This window comes from Rhinatrema bivittatum, chromosome 5 (genome assembly GCF_901001135.1).
Source record: "Rhinatrema bivittatum chromosome 5, aRhiBiv1.1, whole genome shotgun sequence".
Taxonomy (NCBI): Eukaryota; Metazoa; Chordata; class Amphibia; order Gymnophiona; family Rhinatrematidae; genus Rhinatrema; species Rhinatrema bivittatum.
The window spans coordinates 169,959,727-169,970,069 of record NC_042619.1 but is presented as its reverse complement, the minus strand read 5'-3'; the positions used below and the strand labels follow the sequence as shown (position 1 = coordinate 169,970,069).

The 10,343-nt window shown below is 42.0% G+C and overlaps 2 pseudogenes; both read left to right on the top strand.

Annotated features, from left to right (window-relative positions):
• Positions 1-3,988: 3,988 nt before the first annotated feature.
• LOC115092387 lies at positions 3,989-6,110 on the top strand (annotated as a pseudogene).
• Positions 6,111-6,682: 572 nt separating this feature from the next.
• Positions 6,683-8,014, top strand: LOC115092386 (annotated as a pseudogene).
• Positions 8,015-10,343: the final 2,329 nt, after the last annotated feature.

Here is a 10,343-nt window from a genome sequence, read left to right as displayed (position 1 = left end):
GGCGTTGCAGCTCCCGGCCGTGGGGGCAGGCTAATGATGGCTGCCTGCCACGGGGGCAGGCTTCGGGGCGGCCTCTGGGCCGCAGAAAGAAAACACAGTCCGCGGCTCCAGCTGCGGTGAAGAGGGCGGAGCAGGGCGGCCTCCGGGCCGCAGGAAGAACTACAGTCCGCAGCTCCAGCCGCACAGGAAGGCCAATGGCAGCATCCTGAAGAGAAGCAGCATAGGGTGAGTGCCTGCTCGCGGGGAGACCCGCGAGCAGAAGGGTTCATAACAAATAGCTGTTGAAACTTAAGAGCGGAATCCACTGTTATTCCCAAATTCAGAGCTTGTATGGAATTAAGGATGGTTTGACTCTCAAAACTGAGGGATGGAGGAAAGTCATTCATTTCAGATTTGGCCATCAATAGGGTCTCAATTTTCTTAATATTTAAAGCCTTCCTGTTCAGGGATAGCAGCTTATTTATCTTGGCAATACAATTAGATAACTTGGCAAATGCCGCATCAGCTATAGATGTTATAGGGAAAAAAGAATTGTATGTTATCAGCATACATACTGAATGACACTTTAAGCTATCTAAGGACAGACAGAGAGATAGATATATGTTGTGTTGAATAGCATAGCAGAAAAAAGAAGATTCCTGATGCAAACCCGTAGGAAGATTGTGTGAATTAGAGGCAGCATTGCCTATCAGAACACAGAAAGACAAAACAGACAGATATGATGAGAACCAAGAAAGTACAGTTGAAATGATATCCAAAGATTCCAAATGTCCCAATAGAATAGAATGATCCAAAGTATGAAACACAGAGGAAATATCTAAGAGCACCAGTAAGAATTTGGTCTAGAGTTAAATCCTCTCCTAAGGATGACAGTAAAGGACAGAAGAGGGGTGTCAGTTTTATGGTGGTCCGAGAACCTGAATTGGCACACATCAAGGAAATTGTGTTCATCAATGTTTTTTTGAAGCTAATTAAATACTATTTATCCATAATCTTTGCAAGCAAGGATAAATAGCTCTGTTGAATTTAAGGTAAAGTTCTTTAATATGGGGCAGATTGAAGCTGATTTTAAAGCCGGGTGGGGGGGGGGGACGGATGATGACATATCCCTCACTATAGGTGGCATTTACCAGATTGGTTATAAAGTCACTAACCTCACCATGCAGGATCTTACTGAATGCTGTCAAGCATGAGTGAAAGATACAGTAGGAATCGTGCTTAGGATGGATCCTACTTTCGCAGTAGAGATCGAGAAGACCCATACACATAGAGTAGAAAATGCCCCTCTATCATGGGCACTGTGGCACAGCTGACCTAGCCTGTCTAGCACTAGCTGCGTGCCAGGCATAGTTGCTGGTTCACTGCTACAGGTCCAGACTTAAATCAATCACTGCACTGCAGACAGAAGCTGAAGACCAGCCATTTCCCCACATGGAAGAAAAGGCTTGACACACAAACTTTCTTTTACAGTGGCAGTGACAGTGAAATGTTACAGTAAATAAAAATGAAAAACTTGTGCAGATGAACACACACAGGAGCCAAAAGGATTGGAATGGTATGCTTCTAATGTTGAACAACAAAAGCACACTGTTGATTTAACACACTGGAACAACACAGCTTACACAACATCCAGCAATGTTTCTTCCTCAAGAGAAACATTCAAATGCACTTTCAAACATTTTGCACATATTATAAGAAGAATAGACAGAGAAGTGCTTTGCAGATTTAAAAAAAATGCTTCACTCTGATACCTTCTCTAATGTTGTCAGTCTGTTTCCCTTGCCAACAGATCCTTGTTACTCTCTGACCTCACACATGAGTCATAGGCACAAAGGTTGCTTGCTATGGAAAATCCTATATGACCAGCCTCTGAGAGGGTCTATTCTTTATAATGCACTTGAAAGCAGCTAATGCTTTTCTTTCTGAAACATAAACGAATGACATATGCTTGATTTGTGGGAAGTATCCATTCTTATTTGTGGGCCCAAGAATAAAACAAATTAGTCATTCATTGTGGATTGGGCATTTTTAAACAAATGCACATCCCTAATGGATGTAGTAGTGAAGAAGACAAGATGTATCACTCTGAAAGCTATACCCATGTTTGTAGCTTGGCACTTAGAGGAGATAAGACCTAAGTGATGAATTCAAACTCTGTTATCTTGTGGCCATTACAGCAAGGATATTCAGGAGAGCTAGGTCTTAAATGATGACCCTAATAAACTGGAGGTGAAGTGAGGTGGCTTTAAGGGTAGATGAGTGGAAGATAGAGGCTATTGGTAAGAGCTGGATGCTTAGCTACATGCAGGTGAGTGTGTGGTTGTGAAAGTGAGTGCAGTAGGCTGTCCAGAAAAGAGTTTGATTCTGAGATGATGAGGAACATTGCATGCAAATAAAGAAGCCACATACAAACCAGGGACATAACTATTTCCATAATTAAAAGCCCCCAGAGAACTCAGAAGGCTAGGTCCTGATAGTCTGGTGGCTCTGGTGGTGACCTCATGCATAGTTGTTCAGGAGCAGCCATTAGACCCTCTTGAGCATGCATTTGATGCTCCAACAAAGCAATCAGCTTCCTTAGGTTATCATACATCTCGTCAACCTTTCCCCCCATCCTCTGGACAGAAGCCTGATTAGTTGCAAGAGTCTGGGCCTCTGGGCATGGAACAGGTACTTCTGCAGCCATGGAGTACTGCCATGCTTCATTGTGAAGTTGTCCAGTGTGATGCTGCCTCCTTCCTCCAGCAATGGCTGGGTACCCTCATGACCTCTATCCTGAGGTCCCAGGGGAAAACATAAGGATACCCTATTGAATGAGGAGAAGAAGGGAGTCTGTCCCCCTGACACCCAGAACTGCCAGTTTAGGACGGGGATCTGGCTGGTGTGCCACTGCAGGTGGTGGTGACTACCTATAGCTGGCACAGCAGCTGTGTCAGCATGAGGGGCCAGGTCCTATTCATCTTCCTCCTCTTCCTCCTCCTTATCAGAGGAGAAGCTAGTGTCTTCTGTTAAAATAGAAAAAGTGTGTGGCAAGTCATCAGCTAGTATGCGGCAGGTTTTGGTGATGAACACATGTTTTTGAAGGATTCCATTCTCCAACAAATAGTGCTCTTAACATTCTGAATTGTCCTTATATTATACCAGTTTATTTTTTCACACAGTGACATGATTGTGCTGCCTTGGTGAAGGTTGTCTCAGTATCATTGAGGCGAATAGTAAAATTTGGTGCCGACTGAAAGCAATGTTGCAGAAGTGCATTTAAAGCACCTTTTTGATTGATACCGATTTAGATAACAATTTTGAATATTTGGTGTAGTTTTTTCGTCAGTTGTTCCCCTGAAGCAGCTTCGTTATGGAGGTAAAACTTGGGCCCTGGTCAGAATTTCTTTCTTTTTTAACAAAGGATTATACCTTAGTATGTAAATCTAGGGACAATTTCCCATATGAAGATCTATGTGGTGAATTAAAGAACTGATCATTCCTTTAAGAAGAATTTATGTATTAGAGAGAATGTATGAGATCAATGCTGGGCTATCTTTACTTAGATTTTACTATGTAGCTATGTGGTATGTGTTTATGGCATTTGGTAATATTTTGTTTGTATGTCTTATATGTGCTTGATATCTTTTATACTTTCTTATATAAACAGTGGATATGTACAATTGCTTTGATTTAATTGTAAGTATATGGTTAACAGTTGATACAATTTACTATATAAGTTGTCTAAGTTAATAAAAATCTATATATATAAATGCCAAAGCCCTCACTGACTCACTCACTCATCAATAATTCTCCCACTTTCCGAGTACCTACAAGGCTGAAACTTGGCTCCATCATACCCTATCATATCCTTGGAACAACTAACTGCTTCTCACTTTCCTACATTCGATGGTTTGTTTCAGCCATCGAATGCAACACCCCACCAGGGTCATGTCGGGGTCACCAAAAATAATGTTGAGTACTCCTTTTTGGCTCCACTACTTGCTACATGTATATGATAGAGTGGCAAAAGTGAGGTCTTCCCCACGTCCACATCCTCCTTTGGCTGTGAGATTGGATCAAACTGGACCTCATTGATCAGGTGATCACTACAGAGATTCCTGACCCTGAAGTTGACCCGCTACTCCACCAAATCGTTAAGTCAACGATGCTTCATGGACCGTATGGACTCCAAAACAGAAACTCCCCTTGCATGATAAGCGGATCCTGCAGTAATAAGTACCCCTGCCCGCTCATCAAGGAAACTCAGACAGGAGATGACGGATACCCCCAGTACCAATGGTGCGCTCCTTCCAATGGCAGCCACACCATCACCATCAACGGAGTCGAACTAGACAACAGATGGGTGGTCCCTTACAACTGCGTACTCTCCCGAAACTTCCATAAGAACATAAGAAATTGCCATGCTGGGTCAGACCAAAGGTCCATCAAGCCCAGCATCCTGTTTCCAACAGAGGCCAAACCAGGTCACAAGAACCTGGCAATTACCCAAACACTAAGAAGATCCCATGCTACTGGGCAGTGGCTATTCCCTAAGTAAACTTGATTAATAGCCGTTAATGGACTTCTCCTCCAAGAACTTATCCAAACATTTTTTGAACCCAGCTACACTAACTGCACTAACCACACCCTCTGGCAACAAATTCCAGAACTTTATTTGCGTTGAGTGAAAAAGAATTTTCTCCGATTAGTCTTAAATGTGCTACTTGCTAACTTCATGGAATGCCCTCTAGTCCTTCTATTATTCGAAAGTGTAAATAACCGATTCACATCTACTTATTCAAAACCTCTCATGATCTTAAAGACCTCTATCATATTCCCCCTCAGCCATCTCTTCTCCAAGCTGAACAGCCCTAACCTCTTCAGCCTTTCCTCATAGGGGAGCTGTTCCATCCCCTTTATCATTTTGGTTGCCCTTCTCTGTACCTTATCCATCGCAACTGTATCTTTTTTGAGATGCAGCGACCAGAATTGTACACACAGTACTCAAGCTCTAGTCTCACCATGGAGCAATACAGAGGCATTATGACATTTTCCGTTTTATTAACCATTCCCTTCCTAATAATTCCTAACATTCTGTTTGATTTTTTGACTGCTGCAGCACACTGAGCCGACGATTTTAAAGTATTATCCACTACGATGCCTAGATCTTTTTCCTGGGTGGTAGCTCCTAATATAGAACCTAACATCATGTAACTACAGCAAGGGCTATTTTTCCCTATATGCAACACCTTGCACTTTTCAAAATTAAATTTCATCTGCCATTTGGATGCCCAATCTTCAAGTCTTGCAAGGTCCTCCTGTAATGTATCACAGTCTGCTTGTGATTTAACTACTCTGAATAATTTTGTATCATCTGCAAATTTGATAACCTCACTCGTCATATTCCTTTCCAGATCATTTCTATATATATTGAAAAATACCGGTCCAAGAACAGATCCCTGAGGCACTCCACTGTTTACCCTTTTCCACTGAGAAAACTGACCATTTAATCCTACTCTCTGTTTCCTGTCTTTTAACCAGCTTGCAATCCACAAAAGGACTTCGCCTCCTATCCCATGACTTTTTAGTTTTCATAGAAGCCTCTCATGAGGGACTTTGTCAAATGCCTTCTGAAAATCCAAATACGCTTCCATGCTCATATTAATGTCGAGTTTTGCAATTCTGTAAAATCAATCAAGTACATCTGTAAATACATCAACAAGGGCAGTGACCAGGCCGTATTTGCCCTGGAGAAACAACATGACGAGGTATCACGGTATGAGACAGGGCGTTACATCAGCAGCTCTGAAGCAGCATGGCGCATATTCTGTTTCCCTATTCATGAACGTTTTCCCCCAGTGGTTCATCTTGCTGTTCATCTGGAGAACGGCCAGAGGATTTACTTCACAACTGACAACATTGTAGAAAAAGTACACCATCCTCCCCAAACAACCCTCTTGGAGTTCTTTGAACTTTGCACACAGGATAATTTTGCCAAACAGCTCCTGTACTCTGAGGTTCCAGCCTACTATGTTTTGAAAAATAACCAATTTGTTAGGAGGAAACAGGGACAGCGCGTACCAGGCTACCCAGGAGTAAAAAAGGACCAAGTCCTCGGCAGAGTGTAAACAGTCCACCCAAACAATTTGGAGTGCTATCATCTCAGACTCTTGCTTCATGAGGTCAGAGGGCCCATGTCCTTTGAATATCTTAAAACTGTCGCTGGTGTGCTACAATGCACATTCCAGTCTGCCTGTCAAGCACTCAGTCTGTTAGAAGATGATACGCACTGGGACAATACTCTCCAGGAAGCTGCATTCTCACATTTGTCAGCTCTTTGCTATTATATTGGTGTTCTGTCAAATGGCAAACCCCTTACCACTATGGGAAAAACAAAGATAGTCTTTCAGAGGATATTTGTAGGCAGCTGCAGAGGGAATTTCTCCAAGATGATGTCCAAGAACGGCCGTCCATAATCTATAGCAAATGCCTCACCTTCCTTCAGGATTGTGTACTGGCTATAGGAGGTCAACCTCTTTACAAGTTTGACTTGCTTAAGCCATCACATAAACATGAACAAGCTGCAGCTAACCCTGACTATTTCAGAGAGCTGGTTTACAACATCTGCGATCTGGTCAAGACAGTCGATGACAATGAGCCAAGGCTGAATACCAAACAGAGGAACGTCTATCATGAAGTCATGACCAGCGTTCACTGTCAAAGTGGCCGAATCTTTTTTCTAGATGCTCCAGGAGGTACTAGTAAAACATTCCTCATCAACCTGTTGCTTGCCAGGGTACGAAGAGACTCAAACATTGCCATTGTTGTGGCTTCTTCTGGCATTGCAGCGACGCTTCTGGAAGGTGGACAGACAGCACACTCAGCCTTCAAGCTTCCCCTCAATCTCAACATCACCGAAACACCTCTGTGCAACATCTCCAAGCAGAGCAACATGGCGCAGGTACTCCAACAGTGCAAACTCATAGTGTGGGATGAGTGCACCATGGCCCACAGAGGCTGCATCAAGGCTCTCCTTAGGACGCTCCCAGACATCTGAAACAACAACAGCCTCATGGGAGGATTGACAGTATTGCTCGCCAGGGACTTCAGACAGACTCTGCCAGTTGTTCTGCGGGGGACCCGTGCCGATGCAGTTAAAGCCTCTTTCAAGTCCTCTTACCTGTGGCCCACAGTGAAAGTCCTGTCCTTGAGAGTGAACATGAGGGTGCACCTGACAGGTGACGTCAAGGCAGGAGAGTTTTCACACCTTCTTTTGGCTATAGGAGATGGTACACTCCATGAACAAGATGGCAAAGTGAAACTGCCGGCAAATCTATGTCACCTGGTCACAGATTTGAAAAGTCTTACACAAAAGGTATACCCGGATCTTCAAAACATCCACATGAAGGACACATCGTGGATTAGAGAGAGGGAAATTTTACCTTCTACAAATGACATGACAAATTCTATCAATGACACACTCCTGCAGGCGTTCATCTCAGATACAAAAACTTATAAGTCTGTGGACTCGGTCATCGAAGTTGATGATGTGATACATTACCCTGTCGAGTTCCTGCACAGTCACAACCCTCCAGGCATTCCTCAGAATAATCTCATTTTGAAGGTCAGTGCACCAATTATGTTACTAAGAAATCTACAGCCACCAAAACTCTGCAATGGCACCAGACTTCAAGTCAAGTCCCTCCACAGAAATGTCATTGAAGCAATCATTTTCACAGGTTGTGGATGAGGGGAAACAGTTTTCATCCCTTGCATCCCCCTTATACCATCAGACGTACCCTTTCAATGTAAACACCTGCAGTTCCCGGTCAGAGTGTGCTTCGCGATGACTATTAACAAATCTCAGGGCCAGACTGTCAAGGTCGTTGGTGTTGACTTGAGGTGCCACTGCTTCTCGCATGGCCAGCTGTACGTGGCCTGCTCTAGAGTCAGCTCAGCTGATAGCCTCATCATACTGCAGCCAGAGGGTCACACAGCAAACGTTGTATACAAAGAAATCATTATGTCGTGACAGGCAACTCACAGTACATTCATTCCACATATTCAGTTCACATTTTTTAATTACCACTAACCTCACTCTATAATAATAACATGTTCTTTTTAAGTAAATAAAGTCCAAAGCCCTCACTCACTCAAAAAAATTACTATTCAACTTGCGTGAAATAAAATCACACGTTTCTATCAACTTCTCCATCGTAGTGAAGCACAGGTATTCTGCTAGTATCTTTATAAATGTATGTTATTAGATGCATTTGAAATTGTATACTTACACTTTTTGTGGTATTGAGATTTCAATTACATCGATATTGACTGGGTAAATGTAACATCAGGACATGCTAGAAACATCCTTCAAAAATTGGAAGAAGGATCCATCTGAAGAAAATAGGAAAAAGCATAAGTATTGTCAAGTTAACTGTAAAACATTGATAAGGCAGGCTAAGAGAAAATTTGACATGAAATAGGCTATAGAGGCAAAAACTCATAATAAAAACTTTTTAAAATATATCCGAAGCAAGAAACATGTGAGGGAGTCAGTTGGACTGTTAGATGACCAAGAGGTTAAAAGGGCTCTTAGGGAATATAAGGCGATTGCAGAAAGACTAAATGAATTCTCTGCTTCTGTGTTTACTAATGAGGATGTTGAGAAGATACTGGTTCCAGAGATAGTTTTTTCAAGGGTGATGAGTCAGATGAACTGAACCAAATCACTGTGAACCTGGAAGTGTAGGAGGCCAGAACGACAAACTAAAAAGTAGTAAATCACCTAGACCGGATGGTATGCATCCCAGGGTTCTGAAGGAACCCAAAAATGATTTTCAGATATATTAGTTAAAATTTATAACCTATCATTAAAACCATCCATTGTACCTGAAGACTGGAGGGTGGGCAATGTAACCCCAATATTTAAAAAGGGCTCCAGGGGCAATCCAGGAAACTATAGACCAGTGAGCTTGACTTCAGTGCCAGGAAAAATAGTGGAAACTTTTCAAAGATCAAAATCAAAGAGCATATAGAAAGACATGGTTTAATGGAACACAGTCAGCATGGATTTACCCAAGGCAAGTCTTGCCTCTCAAATCTGCTTTATTTTTTTGAAGGGGTTAATAAACATGTGGATAAAGGGAACAGTAGATGTAGTGCATTTGGATTTTCAGAAGGCATTTGACAAAGCCTCTCATGAGAGCCTTCTAAGAAAACTAAAAAGTCATGGGATAGGAGACGATATCCAGGAAACGATATCCAGGAAACGGAGAGTTGGATTAAATGGTCGATCTTCTCAATGGAAAAGGATAAACAGTGGAGTGCCTCAGGGATCTGTATTTGGACCGGTGCTTTTCAATATATTTATAAATGATCTGGAAAGGAATATGACGAGTGAGGTAATCAAATTTGCAGATGATACAAAATTATTCAGAGTAGATAAATCACAAGCGGATTGTGATAAATTGCAGGAGGACCTTGCGAGACTGGAAGATTGGGCATTCAAATGGCAGATGAAATTTAATGTGGACAAGTGAAAGGTGATGCATATAGGGAAAAATAACCCATGCTGTAGATACCAATGTTAGGTTCCATATTAGGAGCTACCATCCTGGAAAAAGATTTAGGTGTCATAGTGGATAATACATTGAAATCTTATTTATTTATTTATTTATTTATTTATTTATTTAGCATCTTTTCTATACTGTCGTTAAGTGGGTGCCATCGGCTTAATGTGCTGCCCAGTTAAAAAAGCAAACAGAATGTTAGGAATTGTTAGGAAGGGAATGGTGAATAAAATGGTAAATGTCATAATGCCCCTTATCGTTCCATGGTGAGACCTCACTTGCATACTATGTACAATTCTTGTCACTGTCAAAAAAGATATAGTTGCACTGGATAAGGTACAGAGAAGGGCAACCAAAATGAGAAAGGGGATGGAACAGCTCACCTATGAGGAAAGGCTAAAGAGGTTAGGGATGTTCAGCTTGGAGAAGAGATGGCTGAGGGGTGGATATGAAAGCGGTCTTTAAAATTATGAGAGGTCTAGATTGGGTAAATGTGAATCAGTTATTTACTCTTTCAGATAATAGAAGAGCTGGGGGTGCCCTCCATGAAGTTAGCAAGTAGCACATTTAAAACTAATCGTATCAAATTCTTTTTCATTCAATGCACAATAAAGCTCTGGAATTTGTTGCCAGAGGATGTGGTTAGTGCAGTTAGTGTAGCTGGATTTAAAAAAGGTTTGGATAAGTTCTTGGAGGAGAAATCCATTAACTGCTATTAATCAAGTTGACATGGGGAATAGCCACTGCTATTACTGGCATCAGTAGCATGGGATCTACTTGTAGCCTGGATTA